We start from the raw sequence: 26,058 nt of genomic DNA on the forward strand, positions 1-26,058 counted from the left end.
ATCCACAACTCCCAGCCCCCCCTGTAACTCCCCTTCCTTGTACCTATCTAATGTATCTGCCAGTACCACTGATTCAGGGGGGATCCCACAACTTCCCAGCCCCCCTGTAACCCCCTTCCTTGTACCTATCTAATGTATCTGCCAGTACCACTGATTCAGGGGGGGGGATCCCACACTTCCCAGCCCCCCTGTAACTCCCCTTCCTTGTACCTATCTAATGTATCTGCCAGTACCACTGATTCAGGGGGGGATCCCACAACTTCCCAGCCCCCCTGTAACCCCCCTTCCTTGTACCTATCTAATGTATCTGCCAGTACCACTGATTCAGGGGGGGATCCCACAACTCCCAGCCCCCCCGTAACTCCCTTCCTTGTACCTATCTAATGTATCTGCCAGTACCACTGATTCAGGGGGGGGATCCCACAACTTCCCAGCCCCCCCTGTAACTCCCCTTCCTGTACCTATCTAATGTATCTGCCAGTACCACTGATTCAGGGGGGGGGATCCCACAACTTCCCAGCCCCCCTGTAACCCCCTTCCTTGTACCTATCTAATGTATCTGCCAGTACCACTGATTCAGGGGGGGGGATCCCACAACTTCCCAGCCCCCCTGTAACTCCCCTTCCTTGTACCTATCTAATGTATCTGCCAGTACCACTGATTCAGGGGGGGACCCACAACTTCCCAGCCCCCTGTAACTCCCCTTCCTTGTACCTATCTAATGTATCTGCCAGTACCACTGATTCAGGGGGGGGGATCCCACAACTTCCCAGCCCCCCTGTAACTCCCCTTCCTTGTACCTATCTAATGTATCTGCCAGTACCACTGATTCAGGGGGGGGGGATCCCACAACTTCCCAGCCCCCCCTGTAACTCCCCTTCCTTGTACCTATCTAAATGTATCTGCCAGTACCACTGATTCAGGGGGGGGGATCCCACAACTTCCCAGCCCCCCCTGTAACTCCCCTTCCTTGTACCTATCTAATGTATCTGCCAGTACCACTGATTCAGGGGGGGATCCCACAACTTCCCAGCCCCCCTGTAACTCCCCTTCCTTGTACCTATCTAATGTATCTGCCAGTACCACTGATTCAGGGGGGGGATCCACAACTTCCCACCCCCCTGTAACTCCCCTTCCTTGTACCTACTAATGTATCTGCCAGTACCACTGATTCAGGGGGGGGGATCCCACAACTCCCAGCCCCCTGCTAACTCCCCTTCCTTGTACCTATCTAATGTATCTGCCAGTACCACTGATTCAGGGGGGGGGATCCCACAACTTCCCAGCCCCCCTGTAACTCCCCTTCCTTGTACCTATCTAATGTATCTGCCAGTACCACTGATTCAGGGGGGGGGATCCCACAACTTCCAGCCCCCCTGTAACTCCCCTTCCTTGTACCTATCTAATGTATCTGCCAGTACCACTGATTCAGGGGGGGGGATCCCACAACTTCCCACCCCCCTGTAACTCCCCTTCCTTGTACCTATCTTAATGTATCTGCCAGTACCACTGATTCAGGGGGGGGGATCCCACAACTTCCCAGCCCCCCTGTAACTCCCCTTCCTTGTACCTATCTAATGTATCTGCCAGTACCACTGATTCAGGGGGGGGGGATCCCACAACTTCCCAGCCCCCCCTGTAACTCCCCTTCCTTGTACCTATCTAATGTATCTGCCAGTACCACTGATTCAGGGGGGGGATCCCACAACTTCCCAGCCCCCCTGTAACTCCCCTTCCTTGTACCTATCTAATGTATCTGCCAGTACCACTGATTCAGGGGGGGGATCCCACAACTTCCCAGCCCCCCTGTAACCCCCTTCCTTGTACCTATCTAATGTATCTGCCAGTACCACTGATTCAGGGGGGGGATCCCACAACTTCCCAGCCCCCCTGTAACTCCCTTCCTTGTACCTATCTAATGTATCTGCCAGTACCACTGATTCAGGGGGGGGTCCCACAACTTCCCAGCCCCCCCTGTAACCCCCTTCCTTGTACCTATCTAATGTATCTGCCAGTACCACTGATTCAGGGGGGGGGATCCCACAACTTCCCAGCCCCCCTGTAACTCCCCTTCCTTGTACCTATCTAATGTATCTGCCAGTACCACTGATTCAGGGGGGGGATCCCACAACTTCCCACCCCCCCTGTAACTCCCCTTCCTTGTACCTATCTAATGTATCTGCCAGTACCACTGATTCAGGGGGGGGGGATCCCACAACTTCCCAGCCCCCCCTGTAACCCCCTTCCTTGTACCTATCTAATGTATCTGCCAGTACCACTGATTCAGGGGGGGGATCCCACAACTTCCCAGCCCCCCTGTAACTCCCCTTCCTTGTACCTATCTAATGTATCTGCCAGTACCACTGATTCAGGGGGGGGGGATCCCACAACTTCCCAGCCCCCCTGTAACTCCCCTTCCTTGTACCTATCTAATGTATCTGCCAGTACCACTGATTCAGGGGGGGGATCCCACAACTTCCCAGCCCCCCTGTAACTCCCCTTCCTTGTACCTATCTAATGTATCTGCCAGTACCACTGATTCAGGGGGGGATCCACAACTTCCCAGCCCCCCCTGTAACTCCCCTTCCTTGTACCTATCTAATGTATCTGCCAGTACCACTGATTCAGGGGGGGATCCCACAACTTCCCAGCCCCCCTGTAACTCCCCTTCCTTGTACCTATCTAATGTATCTGCCAGTACCACTGATTCAGGGGGGGGGATCCCACAACTTCCCAGCCCCCCCTGTAACTCCCCTTCCTTGTACCTATCTAATGTATCTGCCAGTACCACTGATTCAGGGGGGGGATCCCACAACTTCCCAGCCCCCCTGTAACTCCCCTTCCTTGTACCTATCTAATGTTATACTGCCAGTACCACTGATTCAGGGGGATCCACAAACTTCCCAGCCCCCCTGTAACTCCCCTTCCTTGTACCTATCTAATGTATCTGCCAGTACCACTGATTCAGGGGGGGGGATCCACAACTTCCCAGCCCCCCCTGTAACTCCCCTTCCTTGTACCTATCTAATGTATCTGCCAGTACCACTGATCAGGGGGGGGGACCCACAACTTCCCAGCCCCCCTGTAACTCCCCTTCCTTGTACCTATCTAATGTATCTGCCAGTACCACTGATTCAGGGGGGGGATCCCACAACTTCCCAGCCCCCCTGTAACTCCCCTTCCTTGTACCTATCTAATGTATCTGCCAGTACCACTGATTCAGGGGGGGGATCCCACAACTTCCCAGCCCCCCTGTAACTCCCCTCCTTGTACCTTCTAATGTATCTGCCAGTACCACTGATTCAGGGGGGGATCCCACAACTTCCCAGCCCCCCTGTAACCCCCTTCCTTGTACCTATCTAATGTATCTGCCAGTACCACTGATTCAGGGGGGGGTCCCACAACTTCCCAGCCCCCCCTGTAACTCCCCTTCCTTGTACCTATCTAATGTATCTGCCAGTACCACTGATTCAGGGGGGGATCCCACAACTTCCCAGCCCCCCTGTAACTCCCCCTTCCTTGTACCTATCTAATGTATCTGCCAGTACCACTGATTCAGGGGGGGATCCCACAACTTCCAGCCCCCCTGTAACTCCCCTTCCTTGTACCTATCTAATGTATCTGCCAGTACCACTGATTCAGGGGGGGGATCCACAACTTCCCACCCCCCTGTAACTCCCCTTCCTTGTACCTATCTAATGTATCTGCCAGTACCACTGATTCAGGGGGGGGATCCCACAACTTCCAGCCCCCCCTGTAACCCCTTCCTTGTACCTATCTAATGTATCTGCCAGTACCACTGATTCAGGGGGGGGGGATCCCACAACTTCCCAGCCCCCTGTAACTCCCCTTCCTTGTACCTATCTAATGTATCTGCCAGTACCACTGATTCAGGGGGGGGGGGATCCCACAACTTCCCAGCCCCCCCTGTAACTCCCCTTCCTTTACCTATCTAATGTATCTGCCAGTACACTGATTCAGGGGGGGGATCCCACAACTTCCCAGCCCCCCTGTAACCCCTTCTGTACCTATCTAATGTATCTGCCAGTACCACTGATTCAGGGGGGGGGTACCCACAACTTCCCAGCCCCCCCTGTAACTCCCCTTCCTTGTACCTATCTAATGTATCTGCCAGTACCACTGATTCAGGGGGGGGATCCCACAACTTCCCAGCCCCCCCTGTAACTCCCTTCCTTGTACCTATCTAATGTATCTGCCAGTACCACTGATTCGGGGGGGGGGATCCACAACCCTCCCAGCCCCCCTGTAACTCCCCTTCCTTGTACCTATCTAATGTATCTGCCAGTACCACTGATTCAGGGGGGGGATCCCACAACTTCCAGCCCCCCTGTAACCCCCTCTGTACCTATTCTAATGTGTTTCTTTCCTTATCTGCCAGTTAACCCCCACTGATGTTCAGGGGGGATCCCACAACTTCAGCCCCCCTGTAACTCCCCTTCCTTGTACCTATCTAATGTATCTGCCAGTACCACTGATTCAGGGGGGGGATCCCACAACTTCCCAGCCCCCCTGTAACCCCTTCCTTGTACCTATCTAATGTATCTGCCAGTACCACTGATTCAGGGGGGGGGATCCCACAACTTCCCAGCCCCCCTGTAACTCCCCTTCCTTGTACCTATCTAATGTATCTGCCAGTACCACTGATTCAGGGGGGGGGATCCCACAACTTCCCAGCCCCCCCTGTAACTACCCCTTCCTTGTACCTATCTAATGTATCTGCCAGTACCACTGATTCAGGGGGGGGATCCCACAACTTCCGCCCCCCCCTGTAACTCCCCTTCCTTGTACCTATCTAATGATCTGCCAGTACCACTGATTCAGGGGGGGATCCCACAACTTCCCAGGCCCCCCCTGTAACTCCCCTTCCTTGTACCTATCTAATGTATCTGCCAGTACCACTGATTCAGGGGGGGATCCCACAACTTCCCAGCCCCCCTGTAACTCCCCTTCCTTGTACCTATCTAATGATTCTGCCAGTACCACTGATTCAGGGGGGGGATCCCACAACTTCCCAGCCCCCCTGTAACTCCCCTTCCTTGTACCTATCTAATGTATCTGCCAGTACCACTGATTCAGGGGGGGGTCCCACAACTTCCCAGCCCCCCTGAACTCCCCTTCCTTGTACTATCTAATGTATCTGCCAGTACCACTGATTCAGGGGGGGATCCCACAACTTCCCAGCCCCCCCCCTGTAACTCCCCTTCCTTGTACCTATCCAATGTATCTGCCAGTACCACTGATTCAGGGGGGGGGATCCCACAACTTCCCAGCCCCCCCTGTAACTCCCCTTCCTTGTACTATCTAATGTATCTGCCAGTACCACTGATTCAGGGGGGGATCCCACAACTTCCCAGCCCCCCCTGTAACTCCCCTTCCTTGTACCTATCTAATGTATCTGCCAGTACCACTGATTCAGGGGGGGATCCCACAAACTTCCCAGCCCCCCTGTAACTCCCCTTCCTTGTACCTATCTAATGTATCTGCCAGTACCACTGATTCAGGGGGGGGGATCCCACAACTCCCAGCCCCCCCTGTAACTCCCCTTCCTTGTACCTATCTAATGTATCTGCCAGTACCACTGATTCAGGGGGGGATCCACCAACTTCCCAGCCCCCCTGTTAAACCCCTTCCTTGTACCTATCTAATGTATCTGCCAGTACCACTGATTCAGGGGGGGGTCCCACAACTTCCCAGCCCCCCTGTAACTCCCCTTCCTTGTACCTATCTAATGTATCTGCCAGTACCACTGATTCAGGGGGGGGGGGATCCCACAACTTCCCAGCCCCCCTGTAACTCCCCTTCCTTGTACCTATCAATGTATCTGCCAGTACCACTGATTCAGGGGGGGGGGGTCCCACAACTTCCCAGCCCCCCTGTAACTCCCCTTCCTTGTACCTATCTAATGTATCTGCCAGTACCACTGATTCAGGGGGGGGATCCCACAACTTCCCAGCCCCCCCTGTAATCCCCTTCCTTGTACCTATCTAATGTATCTGCCAGTACCACTGATTCAGGGGGGGGGGTCCCACAACTTCCCAGCCCCCCTGTAACTCCCCTTCCTTGTACCTATCTAATGTATCTGCCAGTACCACTGATTCAGGGGGGGGCCCACAACTTCCCAGCCCCCCTGTAACTCCCTTCCTTGTACCTATCTAATGTATCTGCCAGTACCACTGATTCAGGGGGGGATCCCACAACTTCCCAGCCCCCCCTGTAACTCCCTTCCTTGTACCTATCTAATGTATCTGCCAGTACCACTGATTCAAGGGGGATCCCACAACTTCCCAGCCCCCCTGTAACTCCCTTCCTTGTACCTATCTAATGTATTCTGCAGTACCACTGATTCAGGGGGGGGATCCCACAACTTCCCAGCCCCCTGTAACCCCCCTTCCTTGTACCTATCTAATGTATCTGCCAGTACCACTGATTCAGGGGGGGGTCCCACAACTTCCCAGCCCCCCCTGTAACTCCCCTTCCTTGTACCTATCTAATGTATCTGCCAGTACCACTGATTCAGGGGGGGGTCCACAACGTCCCAGCCCCCTGTAACTCCCTTCCTTGTACCTATCTAATGTATCTGCCAGTACCACTGATTCAGGGGGGGGATCCCACAACTTCCCAGCCCCCCCTGGTAACCCCCTTCCTTGTACCTATCTAATGTATCTGCCAGTACCACTGATTCAGGGGGGGGGGGTCCACCAACTTCCCAGCCCCCCTGTAAACTCCCCCTTCCTCCTTTATAGTGGAACCCCTTCTTAATCTGATTGCGCTACCGCTCCTGTCTGCCCTGAGAGGGTCTACTGGGTGAATTAAGGACACCCAGAGAGTGTACTGTATGGCCCCTTATATATTATATATAGTGACCCCCCTAACTGCCCCCCCCCCCCCCAGTGTAACCAATCCCAACTGGGCCAGCCTTTCCCCATAACTGAGCCCATCCCTTTATTCAGCTTAGTCCGCTCTTCCCTGTTACTTTCCGTATTACATTATCGCCCCCCTTATATATTTATATATAGTGACCCCCCCCCTAACTGACGCCCCCAGTTTGTGTTGGTTGTACCAATGCCAAACTGGGCCAGCCTTCCCCATAACTGAGGCCCATATCCCTTTATCAGCTTAGTCGCTCTTCCCTTACTGTTCTCTTATACATTATCGCCTCCCCTTATAATTTATATATAGTGACCCCCCCCCCCCCCTTAACTGACCGCCCCCAGTGTAAACCAATCCCAACTGGGCCAGCCTTTTCCCATAAACTGAGCCCATTCCCTTTATCAGCTAGTCGGCTCTTCCTGTACTTTCTCTATTTCATTACTGGCCCCCCTTATATATTTAATATAGTGACCCCCCCTTAACTGGCCCCCCCAGTGAACCAATCCCAACTGGGACAGCCTTTCCCATAACATGACCCCCCGCCTATTAATTATAATAATGCCTTTCATTACTACCCATTAATCCCAGCAGGAGCGCAGACGTCAGGGGGGGGGCAGAGAGGATGTCGGGGCGGCAGTCCCTTACTTGTTCCGGAAGGCTGCTGTAGAAGGTTCCAGTATAGATAGAAATCACTTTTCTCACTAAGGCACTAAGGGTGCCCAGGACAGTAACCCTAGCAACCAATAAGATTGTTTGGATTTAAAACCTGACCATAATTCCCCTGCGATTGGTTTGGCTATGTGCCTTTACACATGGGAAGATTTGGCCCAAGCAGCGAACCCCAGTACTCGGTACCACTAAGAGAGAGGCATCAGACAACGTGGTCTCTCAGGGGGGACAATACATGTGGGGGGTCATACATGTGGGGGGGACAATACATGTGGGGGGTCAATACATGTGGGGGGGACAATACATGTGTGGGGGGGACAATACATGGAGGGGGTGCTGCCACTGGGGAAGGGGTCCCAGGAAAGCTATGGGGGGGCACTGATACACGCGGGGGAGGGGGCAATATGATTGGTGAGTAAGTGGGGAATTAATGGAGGAGTGTTGGGAAGAAGAGCTTGAGATCTATATGGGGGGGGGGGGGTCTCCAGCAATCGATAGAGAGAAGCGGCCCAAAGCTCTTATTGTTCTGATTAATAAGTTCTGGTGGGAAAAAAGGGATGTGGGTTTTAATGGGCACAAAGGTTGCATTGGGGGGGGGGATAATGGTAACCATGGTTACAGATCCTCCCTCCCATCCCACTCACTCACCCTCCCTCCCGTCCCACTCACTCACCCTCCCTCCCTCCCGTCCCACTCACTCACCCTCCCTCCCGTCCCACTCACTCACCCTCCCTCCCATCCCACTCACTCACCCTCCCTCCATCCCAACTCACTCACTTCCCTCCCATCCCACTCACTCACCCTCCCTCCCTCCCGTCCCACTCACTCACCTCCCTCCCTCCCGTCCCACTCACTGATCCCTTCCCCGTCCCACTCACTGACCCTCCCGTCCCACTCACTCACCCTCCCTCCCTCCCGTCCCCACTCACTCACCCTCCCTCCCGTCCACTCACTGACCCTCCCGTCCCACTCACTGACCCTTCCTCCCGTCCCACTCACTGACCCTTCCTCCCGTCCCACTCACTTGACCTCCCTCCCGTCCTCCCACTCACTGACCCTCCTTCCCACTCACTGATCCTTCCTCCCGTCCCACTCACTGACCCTTCCTCCCGTCCCACTCACTTGACCCTCCCTCCCATCCCACTCACTCACCCTCCCTCCCGTCCCACTCACTCACCCTCCCTCCGTCCCACTCACTCACCCTCCCTCCTGTCACTCACCCCCTCCCACCACTCACTCACCCTCCCTCCCGTCCCACTCACTCACCCTCCCTCCTCCCGACCCACTCACTCACCCTCCCTCCCGTCCCACTCACTGACCCTTCCCCCATCCCACTCACTCACCCTCCCTCCCGTCCCACCTCACTGACTCCCGTCCCACTCACTGACCCTTCCTCCCGTCCCACTCACTGACCCTTCCTCCATCCCACTCACTGACCCTTCCCTCCCGTCCCATCACTGACCCTCCCTCCCGTCCCACTCACTGCATCCTTCCTCCCGTCCCACTCACTGACCCCTCCCTCCCATCCCACTCACTCACCCTCCCTCCCGTCCCACTCACCCTCCCTCCCTCCCTCCCGTCCCACTCACTCACCCTCCCTCCCGTCCCACTCACTGATCCTTCCTCCCGTCCCCACTCACTGACCTTCCTCCCGTCCACTCACTGACCCTTCCTCCAGTCCCACTCACTGACCCTTCCTCCCGTCCCACTCACTGATCCTTCCTCCCGTCCCACTCACTGATCCTTCCTCCCGTCCCACTCACTGACCCTCCCGTCCCGTCCCACTCACTGACCCTTCCTCCAGTCCCACTCACTGACCCTCCCGTCCCACTCACTGACCCTTCCTCCCATCCCACTCACTGACCCTTCCTCCCGTCCCACTCACTGACCCTCCCGTCCCACTCACTGACCCTCCCTCCCGTCCCACTCACTGACCCTCCCGTCCCACTCACTGACCCTCCCTCCCGTCCCACTCACTGACCCTTCCTCCCATCCCTGTTGCTGCCTTATCACTCGCCCTTCCACTCTCCGGCCCCTAAGGAGTCTCAGTATTTATATTGAGGGTTTGTACATCTTGTATCTCCCCAGGTCCCAGAAGAACATCTCCCCTCCCTCTCAAACCACAGAGCATCAGACTGGAAACTTTCCTGGAAGGATAAAGTCATTAGTCCCTCTGGCTTCTCTCCATCCCATCTCTCTTCCTCTCCTCATCCAGCAGCACCGGCAGGTTAGGGAGACAGAGCAAGAAATGAGATAGACAGAAGTTATTATTCTGCCCCTAAATCTTAGCATTATCTGCCCCGGGGGCAGAACTAGAGCCGCTATAGGAGGGGTTACACTGGTGCCCAGCTAAACAGCGAGTCGTTATTTATTATTTGGGAATAAGTCACCTCAGTAATTCTTATACTTTCCCATTCCACCACCAATTGTCTTCCATATTTCCCCGATGGACCTGCTGAAGCCCCCACAGGACGAGGAAGGAGACGATGAGCCCAAACCTTCAGACCTGACGGTGTTTGCCAGCAACTCCACTCTCCATGGGATCAGCCATGTCTTCCTGCCTGGTGGGGTGACCCCCCGGCGAGTCTTCTGGGCATGTTCCTTCCTTGCCTCTCTCAGCTTCTTCCTATTCCAAGCGGCCAACCGGATCATCTTCTACACCCAGTACCACCACGTTACTGCCCTGGATGAGATGGAGAGCAGCCATTTGAAATTCCCGGCCATCACCCTCTGCAACTACAACAGATTTCGCCGATCCAAACTGACCCAAAGGTACATGGACTTGGCTGAATATTTGCTCGGCACACAAAATGTCTCCAGTAAAGACCTGGCAGAATGGGGCCTTCCTGCGAATCGGACATCGGACGAGGACAATGAGAGTGATGACACCTTTGATTTCTTTAACCGAACTGGACACTCCATAGAAGAGATGTTACTGGAGTGCCGCTACCGAAATATCACATGTCACGCAGAGGACTTCACTGTGGTGAGTGGCACTTTTGGCTCCACCGAGGAGACCACCGAGTACTATAGTCTTTAGACAAACTGGGTCAGTCATTGGACAGTTGGGCACTGACTTAGATTTGGCAAGTGACTCTGGGACTGTGGCTTCTCCTATGGCTGAACACCCTGTACATGGGGCAGATTGTTAGATTGTTAGCTCTTTGACTTATTTCTTTCTGGCTCCCACAGAAATGGCTGCTGAAATTCCTCTGAAACAAAGCAAATCGACTCTAATGAAAACATGATTATGGGTTTTTAGCAAAATAAAGTTTTCTGTAATAGAAACATATGGACCTGATTAATGTAATTTTATTAATTGCGTCTCTATTGGGTTCATTAGCCACATAGTCGCCTGTGAGAGAGATGTTATTTACGTCAGTAGGGTAAGCAGCATGGCACCTCCCTCTCTGCTTGTCTCAGAGACTGATGGGAAGAACTGGTGCTTTCTGGGCCAAATACCCCAATGTCCTGATGTTTAACTGAATGAATAGAATGTGCTCCTTCAGCTTCACTTGGTAGGACCTGGGGTGGGATTGAGGCATGGAGCCCATTGGCCCCGGGGGGGAGGATCCAAGCAGAGGGTTTTGCTCCAACGAGTGGCCCCAAGGTGTGGCCCCAAGGTGTGGCCCCAAGGTGTGACGGATAAACTTGTTTCCAATCTCCCACAGGTATTTACTCGCTACGGCAAGTGCTACACCTTTAACTCCGGGAATGAAGGACATCCCTTGCTCTACACCCAGCAGGGCGGCACGGGGAACGGCCTGGAACTCATGATAGATATTCAGCAAGACGAGTACCTACCTATGTTTCGCGAGACAGGTGAGACGTTGTGCACTTACCTGTGTTTGGGGGACAAATGAGATACAGAGTTTAGTTGGGTTGAAAAACACAAAAGTCCATCAAGTTTTGCTGATGATACTAAATTGGGCAAAATGTTCCGTGTAGGGTTCCGCCACTTTGCAGATGGGGGGTCAGTGCTGATAGGTACAAAGTTCTGCCCTTTGGTAGAAATAATATAAACGCGAACTATCTACTGAATGGGAGTGTGTTGGGGGGACCCTTAATGGAGAAGGATCTAGGGGTTTTTGTTGATAACAAGTATGGGGGGCAGTAACAGTGAGTATAGGGGGCAGTAACAGTGAGTATGGGGGCAGTAACAGTGAGTATGGGGGCAGTAACAGTGAGTATAGGGCAGGCATTAACAGTGAGTATGGGGGCAGTAACAGTGAGTATGGGGCAGTAACAGTGAGTATGGGGGGCAGTAACAGTGAGTATGGGGGGCAGTAACAGTGAGTATGGGGGGCAGTAACAGTGAGTTATGGGGGGCAGTAACAGTGAGTATGGGCAGTAACAGTGAAGTTTATGGGGCAAGTAACAGTGAGTATGGGGGGCAGTAACAGTGAGTATGGGGGGCAGTAACAGTGAGTAATAGGGGGCAGTAACAGTGAGTATGGGGGCAGTAACAGTGAGTATGGGGCGTAACAGTGAGTATGGGGCAGTAACAGTGAGTATGGGGGGCAGTAACAGTGAGTCATGGGGGCAGTAACAGTGAGTATGGGGGCAGTAACAGTGAGTATGGCGGGCATGACAGTGAGTATGGGGGCAGTAACAGTGAGTATGGGGGGCAGTAACAGGAGTATAGGGGGCAGTAACAGTGAGTATGGGCAGTAACAGTGAGTATGGGGGGCAGTAACAGTGAGTATGGGGCAGTAACAGTGAGTATGGGGGCAGTAACAGTGAGTATGGGCAGTAACAGTGAGTATGGGGGGCAGTAACAGTGAGTATGGGGGCAGTAACAGTGAGTATGGGGCAGTAACAGTGAGTATGGGGGGCAGTACAGTGAGTATGGGGGCAAGTAACAGTGAGTATGGGGGGCAGTAACAGTGAGTATGGGGGCAGTAACAGTGAGTATGGGGGCAGTAACAGTGAGTATGGGGGCGCAGTAACAGTGAGTATGGGGCCATAACAGTGAGTATGGGGGGCAGTAACAGTGAGGATGGGGGCAGTAACAGTGAGTATGGCAGGCAGTAACAGTGATATGGGGCAAACAGTGAGTATGGGGCAGTAACAGTGATATGGGGGGCAGTAACAGTGAGTATGGGGGCAGTAACAGTGAGTATGGGGCAGTAACAGTGAGTATGGGGGCAGTAACAGTGAGTAGGGGCAGTAACAGTGAGTATGGGGCAGTAACAGTGAGTATGGGGGCAGTAACAGTGAGTATGGGGGGCAGTAACAGTGAGTATGGGGGCAGTAACAGTGAGTATGGGGGCAGTAACAGTGAGTAGGCAGTAACAGTGAGTATGGGGAGCAGTAACAGTGAGGGTTGGGGAATGCCCTGCCGGGGGATGTTGGGTAGGGGGTTCCTCACGGTGAGGGCAGTGAGGAGTTGGCCCCTGCCGGGGATGTGGTAGGGGGTTCCTCACGGTGAGGGCAGTGAGGGGTTGGGGAATGCCCTGCCGGGGGATGTTGGGTAGGGGGTTCCTCACGGTGAGGGCAGTGAGGGGGTTGGAATGCCCTGCCGGGGGGTGATGGGTAGGGGGTTCCTCACGGTGAGGCAGTGAGGGGTTGGGGAATGCCCTCGGGGGATGCTTGGTAGGGTTTCTCACGGTGAGGGCAGTGAGGGGGTTGGGGAATGCCCTGCCGGGGTGGGTAGGGGGTTCCTCACGGTGAGGGCAGTGAGGGGTTGGAATGCCCTGCCGGGGATGTGGTAGGGGTTCTCACGGTGAGGCAGTGAGGGGGTTGGGGAATGCCTGCCGGGATTTGGGTAGGGGGTCCTCACGGGGAGGGCAGTGAGGGGGTTGGGGAAGACCCTGCCGGGGGATGTTGGGTAGGGGTTCCTCACGGTGAGGCAGTGAGGGGGTTGGGAATGCCCTGCCGGGGGTGTGGGTAGGGGGTTCCTTCACGGTGAGGGCAGTGAGGGGTTGGGAATGCCCTGCCGGGGATGTTGGGTAGGGGTTCCTCACGGTGAGGGCAGTGAGGGGGTTGGGGAATGCCCTGCCGGGAGATGTTGGGTAGGGGGTTCCTCACGGTGAGGCAGTAGGGTTGGAATGCCCTGCCGGGGATTGGGTAGGGGTTCCTCACGGTGAGGGCAGTGAGGTTGGGAATGCCCTGCCGGGATGTGGTATAGGGGTTCCCTCACGGTGAGCCGGCAGTGAGGGGGTTGGGAATGCCCTGCCCGGGGGTTGGGTAGGGGGTTCCTCACAGTGAGGGGGTTGGGGAATGCCCTGCCGGGGGGTGTTGGGTAGGGGGTTCCTCACGGCTGGGGCAGTGAGGGGGTTGGGGAATGCCCTGCCGGGGGGTGTTGGGTAGGGGGTTCCTCCTTACTATGCCCCCCTGTGAGACATCTATGTGTCCTGCCCGGGCACCATATGCCCTATTTACCCTCTGTACCACATGTAATTACCCCTGTGCCATTTTTGCTCGCTCAGATGAAACATCCTATGAGGCTGGGGTGAAGGTGCAAATTCACAGCCAGACTGAGCCCCCCTACATACACGAGCTCGGCTTTGGGGCTCCCCCAGGATTCCAGACCTTTGTGGCTACACAGGAGCAGCAGGTAGGGCCCCTCACATATAGAACACCGGGGTGTCAAGTACCCCAAGGGCAGAAGCAGTTCAACAATGCGGGACTTAGCTAAATGCCAGCATCAGTGTGCCAGTTAGTATTGGGTGCATGGTATAGTTACACACGGTATAGTTACACACGGTATAGTTACACACGGTATAGTTACACACGGTATAGTTACACACGGTATAGTTACACACGGTATGGTTACACACGGTATAGTTACACACGGTATAGTTACACACAGTATGGCTACACACGGTATAGTTACACACGGTATAGTTACACACGGTATAGTTACACACGGTATGGCTACACACGGTATAGTTACACACGGTATAGTTACACATGGTATGGCTACACACAGTATAGTTACACACGGTATAGTTACACACGGTATGGTTACACACGGTATAGTTACGCACGGTATGGCTACACACAGTATAGTTACACACGGTATAGTTACACACGGTGTAGTTACTCACGGTATAGTTACGCACGGTATGGCTACACACGGTATGGTTACACACGGTATAGTTACACACGGTATAGTTACACACAGTATAGTTACACACGGTATAGTTACACACGGTATGGCTACACACGGTATAGTTACACACGGTATGGCTACACACGGTATAGTTACACACGGTATAGTTACACACAGTATAGTTACACACGGTATAGTTACACACGGTATGGTTACACACGGTATAGTTACACACGGTATAGTTACACACAGTATAGTTACACACAGTATAGTTACACACGGTGTAGTTACACACGGTATGGTTACACACAGTATAGCTACACACGGTATGGTTACACACGGTATGGTTACACACGGTATAGTTACACACGGTATAGTTACACACAGTATAGTTACACACGGTTTAGTTACACATGGTATAGTTACACACAGTATAGTTACACACGGTATGGTTACACACGCTATAGTTACACACAGTATACACGTAGTTACACACGGTATAGTTACACACGCTATAGTTACACACAGTATACACGTAGTTACACACGGTATAGTTACACACGGTATAGTTACACACGGTATAGTTACACACGGTATAGTTACGCACGGTATAGTTACACACGGTATGGTTACACACGGTATAGTTACACACAGTATAGTTACACACGGTGTAGTTACACACGGTATAGTTACACACGGTATGGTTACACGCGGTATAGTTACACACGTATAAGTACACACGGTATAGTTACACACGGTATAGTTACACACGGTGTAGTTACACACGGTATAGTTACACACGGTATAGTTACACACGAAAGTTACACACGGTATGTTAACACGTATAGTTACACACGGTATAGTTACACACGGTATAGTTACACACGGTATGGTTACACATGTATAGTTACACACGGTATGGTTACACACGGTATAGTTACACACGGTATGGTTACACACGGTATAGTTACACACGGTATAGTTACACACGGTATGGTTACACACGGTATAGTTACACACGGTATGGTTACACACGGTATAGTTACACACGGTATGGTTACACACTGTATAGTTACACACGGTATAGTTACACACGGTATAGTTACACACGGTATAGTTACACACGGTATGGTTACACATGGTATAGTTACACACGGTATGGTTACACACGGTATAGTTACACACGGTATAGTTACACACGGTATAGTTACACACGGTGTAGTTACACACGGTATGGTTACACACGGTATAGTTACACACGGTATAGTTACACACGGTGTAGTTACACACGGTGTAGTTACACACGGTGTAGTTACTCACGGTATAGTTACACACGGTATAGTTACACACGGTATAGTTACACACGGTATGGTTACACACGGTATGGTTACACACGGTATAGTTACACACGGTGTAGTTACACACGGTGTAGTTACGCACGGTATAGTTACACACGGTATAGTTACGCACGGTATAGTCACACACGGTATAGTTACGCACGGTATAGTTACGCACGGTATAGTTACACACGGTATGGTTACACACAGTATAGTTACACACGGTATGGTTACACACAGTATAGTTACACACGGTGTAGTTACACACGGTATAGTTACACACAGTATAGCTACACACGGTATAGTTACACACGGTATAGTTACACACGGTTTGGTTACACACGGTATGGTTACACACGTTATAGTTACACACAGTATAGTTACACACAGTATAGTTACACACGGTATAGTTACACACAGTATAGCTACACACGGTATGGTTACACACGGTATAGTTACACACGGTATAGTTACACACGGTATAGTTACACACGGTTTAGTTACACACGGTATAGTTACACACGGTATAGTTACACACGGTATAGTTACACACAGTATAGTTACACACAGTATAGCTACACACGGTATAGTTACACACGGTATAGTTACACACGGTATAGTTACACACGGTATAGTTACACACAGTATAGCTACACACGGTATGGTTACACACGGTATAGTTACACACGGTATAGTTACACACGTATAGTTACACACGTTTAGTTACACACGGTATAGTTACACACGGTATAGTTACACACGGTATAGTTACACACAGTATAGTTACACACAGTATAGCTACACACGGTATAGTTACACACGGTATAGTTACACACGGTATGGCTACACACGGTATAGTTACACACAGTATAGTTACACACGGTATAGTTACACACGGTATAGTTACACACGGTATGGCTACACACGGTATAGTTACACACAGTATAGTTACACACGGTATAGTTACACACGGTATAGTTACACACGGTATGGCTACACACGGTATAGTTACACACAGTATAGTTACACACAGTATAGCTACACACGGTATAGTTACACACGGTATAGTTACACACGGTATAGTTACACACGGTATAGTTACACACGGTATAGTTACACACGGTATGGTTACACACGGTATAGTTACACACGGTATGGTTACACACGGTATAGTTACACACGGTATAGTTACACACGGTATAGTTACACACGGTATGGTTACGCACGGTATAGTTACGCACGGTATAGTTACGCACGGTATAGTTACACACGGTATAGTTACACACAGTATAGTTACACACGGTGTAGTTACACACGGTATAGTTACACACGGTATAGTTACACACGGTATAGTTACACACAGTATAGCTACACACGGTATAGTTACACACGGTATAGTTACACACGGTATAGTTACACACGGTATAGTTACACACGGTATCGTTACACACGGTATAGTTACACACGGTATAGCTACACACGGTATAGTTACACACGGTATAGTTACACACAGTATAGCTACACACGGTATGGTTACACACAGTATAGCTACACACGGTATAGTTACACACGGTATAGTTACACACAGTATAGCTACACACGGTAGTTACACACAGTATAGCTACACACGGTATAGTTACACACGGTATAGTTACACACAGTATAGCTACACACGGTATAGTTACACACGGTATAGTTACACACAGTATAGCTACACACGGTATAGTTACACACGGTATAGTTACACACAGTATAGCTACACACAGTATGGTTACACACGGTATAGTTACACACGGTATGGTTACACACAGTATAGCTACACACGGTATTATTACACACAGTATAGCTACACACGGTATAGTTACACACAGTATAGTTACACACGGTGTAGTTACACACGGTATAGTTACACACGGTATAGTTACACACGGTATAGTTACACACAGTATAGCTACACACGGTATGGTTACACACAGTATAGCTACACACGGTATGGTTACACACAGTATAGCTACACACGGTATGGTTACACACAGTATAGCTACACACGGTATGGTTACACACAGTATAGCTACACACGGTATGGTTACACACAGTATAGCTACACACGGTATGGTTACACACAGTATAGCTACACACGGTATTATTACACACAGTATAGCTACACACGGTATAGTTACACACAGTATAGTTACACACGGTGTAGTTACACACGGTATGGTTACACACGGTATGGTTACACACGGTATAGTTACACACGGTGTAGTTACACACGGTATAGTTACACACGGTATAGTTACACACGGTATAGTTACACACGGTGTAGTTACACACGGTATGGTTACACACGGTATGGCTACACACGGTATGTAAAGTATAGGGCTCCTTTGCCCCCTCGGTGTCCTGACCCCCAGTCCCACTCACCTTCATAGGCCCAATGGGCACAGGGAAACCTGGGGGCAAGTACTTAATTGCACCCATTGTATAAATGCCCCGCCCAGTTTCCCAGTAAGCACTGCAAGTCAATGCATCAGCTGCCACCCCCATTAGCATAACTGCCCCGGGGGCTTCTGGGTAACACACAGGGGGGTAAGTGCCAGCCTATTCTGTTCTTTAGTCAGACCTTAACTTTTCCCCCCAGCTGGTCTTCCTTACCCCCCCATGGGGCAACTGCATAAACAGCTCTGAGGACTCTCCTTACTTTACTAACTACAGTATCACGGCGTGTCGCCTCACCCACGAAACCAACTACATCATTGGCAATTGTGGGTGCCGGATGGTACATATGCCAGGTGGGTTCCGCCCCCTACGGGGTAACTGGCAGCTCCATGTCATTGGACTTTCCCCTGTCCCCATATACTGAGCCCATATCCCCCCATTCCCATATACTGACCCCCTAACCCTGCCCCTTAAACTCCCCCATTCCCATATACTGACCCCATAACCCCGCCCCTTAAACCTCCCCCATTCCCATATACTGACCCCCCTAACCCCGCCCCTTAAACCTCCCCATTCCCATATACTGACCCCATAACCCCACCCCTTAAACTCCCCCTTATTCCTATATACTGACCCCGTAACCCCACCCCTTAAACTCCCCCATTCCCATATACTGAGCCCATAACCTCGCCCCTTAAACCTCCCCCATTCCCATATACTGCCCCCTAACCCGCCCTTAAACCTCCCCATTCCATATACTGACCCCATAACCCCACCCCTTAAACTCCCCCTTATTCCTATATACTGACCCCGTAACCCCACCCCTTAAACCTCCCCATTCCCATATACTGACCCCCTAACCTCGCCCCTTAAACCTCCCCATTCCCATATACTGACCCCCTAACCCCGCCCCTTAAACTCCCCCATTCCCATATACTGACCCCCTAACCCCGCCCCTTAAACCTCCCCATTCCCATATACTGAGCCCATAACCCCACCCCTTAAACCTCCCCATTCCCATATACTGAGCCCATAACCCCACCCCTTAAAACCTCCCCATTTCCCATATACTGACCCCTAACCCCACCCCTTAAAATCCCCCATTCCCATATACTGACCCAGTAACCCCACCCCTTAAACCTCCCCATTCCCATATACTGAGACCATAACCCCACCCCTTAAACTCCCCCTTATTCCTATATATTGACCCCGTAACCCCACCCCTTAAACTCCCCCATTCCCATATACTGAGCCATAACCCCACCCCTTAAACCTCCCCATTCCCATATACTGACCCCCTAACCCCACCCCTTAACCCCCCCTATTCCTATATACTGATGCCCTAACCCCACCCCTTAACCCCCCCTATTTCTATATACTGACTCCCTACCCCCACCACTTAACCCCCCCATTCCCATATACTAAGTTAGGGAGAGGGGGTTATATGGGAGAGGGGGAGGGGAGAGAGGTATAAGTTAGGGAGATGGGGGAGGGGAGAGAGGTATAAGTTAGGGAGAGGGAGGGAGGGGATAGAGGTAAAATTTAGGGAGAGGGGGAGGGAGAGGTATAAGTTGGGAGAGGGGGGAGGGGAGGGAGAGGTATAATTAGGGAGATGGGGGAGGGGAGAGAGGTATAAGTTAGGAGGGGAGAGGGAAGGAGAGAGGTATAATTTATGAAGGGGGGTGAGAGAGGTATAAGTTAGGGAGGGGGGTGAGAGAGGTATAAGTTAGGGAGAGGGGGAGTGGAGGAAGAGGTATAAGTTAGGGAGATGGGGGAGGGTAGAGAGGTATAAGTTAGGGAGAGGGGGAGGAGAGGTATAAGTTAGGGAGAGGGGAGGGGAGAGAGGTATAAGTTAGGAAGAGGGGAGGGAGAGAGTAAAGTTAGGGAGATGGGGGAGGGGAGAGAGTATAAGTTAGGGAGAGGGGGGAGGGGAGAGAGGTATAAGTTAGGGAGAGGGGGGAGGGGAGAGAGGTATAGGTTAGGAGATGGGGGAGGGGAGAGAGGTATAAGTTGGAGAGGGGGAGGGAGAAGGTATAGGTTAGGGAGATGGGAGGGGAGAGAGGTATAAATTAGGAGAGGGAGGGAGGAGTATAAGTTAGGGAGATGGGGAGGAGAGAGTATAAGTTAGGAGAGGGGGGAGGGGAGAGAGGTATAAGTTAGGAGAGGGGGGAGGGGAGAGATAAGTTAGGGAGAGGGGGGAGGGGAGAGAGGTATAAGTTAGGGAGAGGGGAGGGCAGAGATTATAAGTTAGGAGGGGAGGAAGAGAGGTATAAGTTAGGGAGATGGGGGAGAGAGTATAAGTTAGGGAGGGGAGGGGAGGGGAGAGAGAAGTTAGGAGAGGAGGGGAGAGAGTATAAGTTAGGGAGGGAGGGAGAGAGTATAAGTTAGGGAGAGGGGAGGGAAGAGAGGTATAAGTTAGGGAGAGGGGAGGGAGAGAGTATAAGTTAGGGAGAGGGAGAGGGAGAGAGGTATAATTAGAGAGGGGGAGGGGAGAGAGGTATAAGTTAGGGAGATGGGGGAGGGGAGAGGTATAAGTTAGGGAGAGGGGGGAGGGGAGAGGTATAAGTTAGGAGAGGGGGGAGGGGAGAGAGGTATAAGTTAGGGAGAGGGGAGGAGAGAGAGGTATAGTAGGGAGAGGGGGAGGGGAGAGAGGTATAAGTTAGGGAGGGGAGGGAGAGGTATAAGTTAGGGAGAGGCGGGGGGGGAGAGAGGTATAAGTTAGGGAGAGGGGGGAGGGGAGAGAGGTATAAGTTAGGGAGAGGGGGGAGGGGAGAGAGGTATAAGTTAGGGAGAGGGGGGAGGGGAGAGAGGTATAAGTTAGGGAGAGGGGGAGGGTGAGAGAGGTATAAGTTAGGGAGAGGGAGGGAGAGAGGTATAAGTTAGGGAGAGGGGGAGGGGAGAGAGGTATAAGTTAGGGAGAGGGGGGAGGGGAGGGGAGGGGAGAGAGTATAAGTTAGGAGAGGGGAGGGGAGAGAGGTATAAGTTAGGGAGAGGGGGAGGGGAAGGGAGAGAGGTAAAGTTAGGGAGAGGGGAGGGAGAGAGGATTAAGTTAGGGAGATGGGGGAGGGGAAAGAGGTATAAGTTAGGGAGAGGGGGGAGGGGGAGAGGTATAAGTTAGGAGAGGGGGAGGGGAGAGAGGTATAAGTTAGGGAGAGGGAGGGGAGAGAGGTATAAGTTAGGGAAGGGGGGAGGGGAGAGAGGTATAAGTAGGAGAGGGGGAGGGAGAGAGGTATAAGTTAGTGAGAGGGGGGAGGGGAGAGAGGTATAAGTTAGGGAGAGGGGGGAGGGGAGAGAGGTATAAGTTAGGGAGAGGGGGAGGGGAGAGAGGTATAAGTTAGGAGAGGGGGGGGGGAGAGAGGTATAAGTTAGTGAGAGGGGGAGGGAGAGAGGTATAAGTTAGGGAGAGGGGGGAGGGAGGGGAGAGAGGTATAAGTTAGGGAGAGGGGGAGGGAGGCGAGAGAGGTATAAGTTAGGGAGAGGGGGGAGGGAGAGAGGTATAAGTTAGGAGGGGGAGGAGGGGAGAGAGGTATAAGTTAGTGAGAGGGGGAGGAGAGAGGTATAAGTTAGGAGAGGGGAGAGAGGTATAAGTTAGGGAGAGGAAGGGGTATATGGGAGGCGGAGAGGGGGGTATAAGGGAGAGAGACTGCTATTATTTTATTCCCCCTCCCATAGGGTGATCAATATCTGGGGAGGTGGTGCCCAGGGGATGGGCTAGTGACTGTCTCCCTTTGCCCCCGCAGGTAATGCCAATGTGTGTACCATCGCCCAATATCAATGTGCCGACTGGTACCTGGGTAAGCAGCGCGCCTGACACACGGGCTTTATTGGGAAGATGCTCCAACGCTTCATTAAAGCACCAACGGGGAGGGAGATGCTCCGACACTTTGTTAAAGCCCCAATGGGGAGGGAGATGCTCCGACACTTTGTTAAAGCCCCAACGGGGAGGGAGACGTTCCAACGCTTCATTAAAGCCCCAATGGGGAGGGAGACGCTCCAACGCTTCATTAAAGCCCCAATGGGGAGGGAGACGCTCCAACGCTTCATTAAAGCCCCAATGGGGAGGGAGACGCTCCAACGCTTCGTTAAAGCCCCAACGGGGAGGGAGATGCTCCAACGCTTCATTAAAGCCCCAATGGGGACGGAGACGCTCCGACACTTCATTAAAGCCCCAATGGGGAGGGAGACGCTCCAACGCTTCATTAAAGCCCCAATGGGGAGGGAGACGCTCCGACGCTTCATAAAGCCCCAACGGGGAGGGAGATGCTCCAACGCTTCATTAAAGCCCCAATGGGGAGGGAGACGCTCCGACACTTCATTAAAGCCCCAATGGGGAGGGAGATGCTCCAACGCTTCGTTAAAGCCCCAATGGGGAGGGAGACGCTCCAACGCTTCATTAAAGCCCCAATGGGGAGGGAGATGCTCCAACGCTTCATTAAAGCACCAACGGGGAGGGAGATGCTCCGACACTTTGTTAAAGCCCCAACGGGGAGGGAGACGTATCCAACGCTTCATTAAAGCCCCAATGGGAGGGAGACGCTCCAACGCTTCATTAAAGCCCCAATGGGGAGGGAGACGCTCCAACGCTTCGTTAAAGCCCCAATGGGGAGGGAGACGCTCCAACGCTTCATTAAAGCCCCAATGGGGAGGGAGACGCTCCAACGCTTCATTAAAGCCCCAATGGGGAGGGAGACGCTCCAACGCTTTGTTAAAGCCCCAATGGGGAGGGAGATGCTCCAACGCTTCATTAAAGCCCCAATGGGGAGGGAGACGCTCCAACGCTTTGTTAAAGCCCCAATGGGGAGGGAGATGCTCCAACGCTTTCGTTTAAAGCCCCAATGGGGAGGGAGACGCTCCAACGCTTCATTAAAGCCCCAATGGGGAGGGAGACGCTCCAACGCTTTGTTAAAGCCCCAATGGGGAGGGAGACGCTCCAACGCTTCATTAAAGCCCCAATGGGGAGGGAGACGCTCCAAAGCTTTGTTAAAGCACCAATGGGGAGGGAGATGCTCCAACGCTTTGTTAAAGCCCCAATGGGGAGGGAGATGCTCCGACACTTCATTAAAGCCCCAATGGGGAGGGAGATGCTCCGACACTTCATTAAAGCCCCAATGGGGAGGGAGACGCTCCGACACTTTGTTAAAGCCCCAACGGAGTGGGAGATGCTCCAACGCTTCATTAAAGCCCCAATGGGGAGGGAGACGCTCCAACGCTTTGTTAAAACCCCAATGGGGAGGGAGACGCTCCAACGCTTTGTTAAAGCCCCAACGGGGAGGGAGATGCTCCAACGCTTTGTTAAAGCCCCAACGTTGAAGGAGATGCTCGGACACTTTGTTAAAGCACCAATGGGGAGGGAGACGCTCCAACGCTTTGTTAAAGCCCCAATGGGGAGGGAGACGCTCCGACGCTTCATTAAAGCCCCAATGGGGAGGGAGATGCTCCGACACTTCATTAAAGCCCCAATGGGGAGGGAGACGCTCCAACGCTTCATTAAAGCCCCAATGGGGAGGGAGATGCTCCAACGCTTCATTAAAGCCCCAATGGGGAGGGAGACGCTCCGACACTTCATTAAAGCCCCAACGGGGAGGGAGATGCTCCAACGCTTCATTAAAGCCCCAATGGGGAGGGAGACGCTCCAACGCTTTGTTAAAGCCCCAACGGGGAGGGAGATGCTCCAACGCTTTGTTAAAGCCCCAACGTTGAGGGAGATGCTCCAACGCTTTGTTAAAGCCCCAACGTTGAGGAGATGCGCGACACTTTGTTAGAAGCAACCAATGGGGAGGGAGACGCTCCAACGCTTTGTTAAAGCCCCCGCGGAGGGATGGGGTGAGGGAACGCTCCGACCCTTCATTAAAGCCCCAATGGGGAGGGAGATGCTCCGACACTTCATTAAAGCCCCAATGGGGGAGGAGACGCCCCGACATTTCGTAAAGCCCCAATGGGGAGGGAGACCTCAAACGCTTTGTTAAAGCCCCAACGGGGAGGGAGATGCTCCAACGCTTTGTTAAAGCCCCAACGTTGAGGGAGATGCTCCGACACTTCATTAAAGCCCCAACGTTGAGGGAGATGCTCCGACGCTTTGTTAAAGCCCCAACGTTGAGGGAGATGCTCCGACGCTTTGTTAAAGCCCCAACGTTGAGGGAGATGCTCCGACACTTCATTAAAGCCCCAATGGGGAGGGAGACGCTCCGACATTTCGTTAAAGCCCCAACGGGGAGGGAGACGCTCCAACGCTTTGTTAAAGCCCCAACGGGGAGGGAGACGCTCCAACGCTTTGTTAAAGCCCCAACGGGGAGGGAGACGCTCCAACGCTTTGTTAAAGACCCAACGGGGAGGGAGACGCTCCAACACTTTGTTAAAGCCCCAGCGTTGAGGGAGATGCTCCAACGTGTCATTAAATCCCAGACCCATCCCAATATAACTCAATGCATTTATTAAAGTTCGCCAATCAGCAAACAGAGATGTGTAGGGGGCATCATCCAGCACAGTTACAGACTGGAGAGAACCCCGATTGGCTAGGAGCCTCAGTGCACCTTTGGGGAAAGAGGAGGAGCCAGGGATTTTGGAGCCAAATCCATGGGTTGGACCAGCAGGTTATAAATGAGACCCTGCTGCAGAGTGAGCCAGAGAGAGTAAAGGAGCTGCCAGTAACCATTTATTGCCCCTGGGGTGTGCTCCTAAGTGTCCACTAGGGGGCGGCACGGCGCTGTAATTCCCACTCCCCAGTACCTTTCACTAGTGATGAGTGAATGTGTCCCTTGTCACTTCGGTGAAACATTCGCAAACAAACTAGTGAAATGCGGTTACCGCTTGACTTTTTGTTTTGCGACTGCGACTTTTTCCACATCAATCAAATTTTTGTCTCAGCGAATTTTTGCAGCAGTTTCTCAAAAAAAATTAGCCAATGGCGAAATGTGGAATTTCGCAGCGAATCCGGCAAAAACATTCCCTCATCACAGAGGCAAAGACGTTTCAGGGTCTGCAAATAAGTAGCAGCCCAGGAAAGTGAGTGCGATCCGATTGCGCAATTCCTTCAGTTCAAGATAAAGTTCCCCTTTAATACGACTTCTTTTGTCCGTCTTTCCACTTCATCTGCCTTTTCCTTCCCTTCTGTCTCCCTTTCCTACTCTCCCTTCTCCCCATTTCCAGATAAACTAGTAATGGAGGAAAACAAGTACAACTGTGGGACCCCGTGCCGCTCAGATAGATACCAGAAAGAGCTTTCCATGGTGAAGATCCCAAGCACGGCGTCTGCCAAGTACCTGGCCAGGAAGTACAACAAGAGCGAGAAATATATAAAGTGAGAGGCTCATTGGAACGTGGACATGTTGCTTCTTGTTGTAGGCCCCTTAGTCTATAGGTCAGGGGCTTCTTGTTGTAGGACCCTTAGTCTATAGGCCAGGGGCTTGTTGTTGTAGGACCCTTAGTCTATAGGTCAGGGGCTTCTTGTTGTAGGACCCTTAGTCTATAGGCCAGGGGCTTGTTGTTGTAGGACCCTTAGTCTATAGGTCAGGGGCTTCTTGTTGTAGGACCCTTAGTCTATAGGTCAGGGGCTTCTTGTTGTAGGCCCCTTAGTCTATAGGTCAGGGGCTTGTTGTTGTAGGCCCCTTAGTCTATAGGCCAGGGGCTTGTTGTTGTAGGACCCTTAGTCTATAGGCCAGGGGCTTG

General features: G+C 52.4%; 1 pseudogene; it reads left to right on the top strand.

Moving 5' to 3' along the window:
• Positions 1-9,853: 9,853 nt before the first annotated feature.
• The window catches only part of LOC116411523, a 31,473-nt pseudogene continuing 15,268 nt past the window's right edge, over positions 9,854-26,058 (top strand).

The sequence above is a fragment of the Xenopus tropicalis genome, chromosome 6, assembly GCF_000004195.4.
Source record: "Xenopus tropicalis strain Nigerian chromosome 6, UCB_Xtro_10.0, whole genome shotgun sequence".
In the NCBI taxonomy this organism is placed as follows: domain Eukaryota; kingdom Metazoa; phylum Chordata; class Amphibia; order Anura; family Pipidae; genus Xenopus; species Xenopus tropicalis.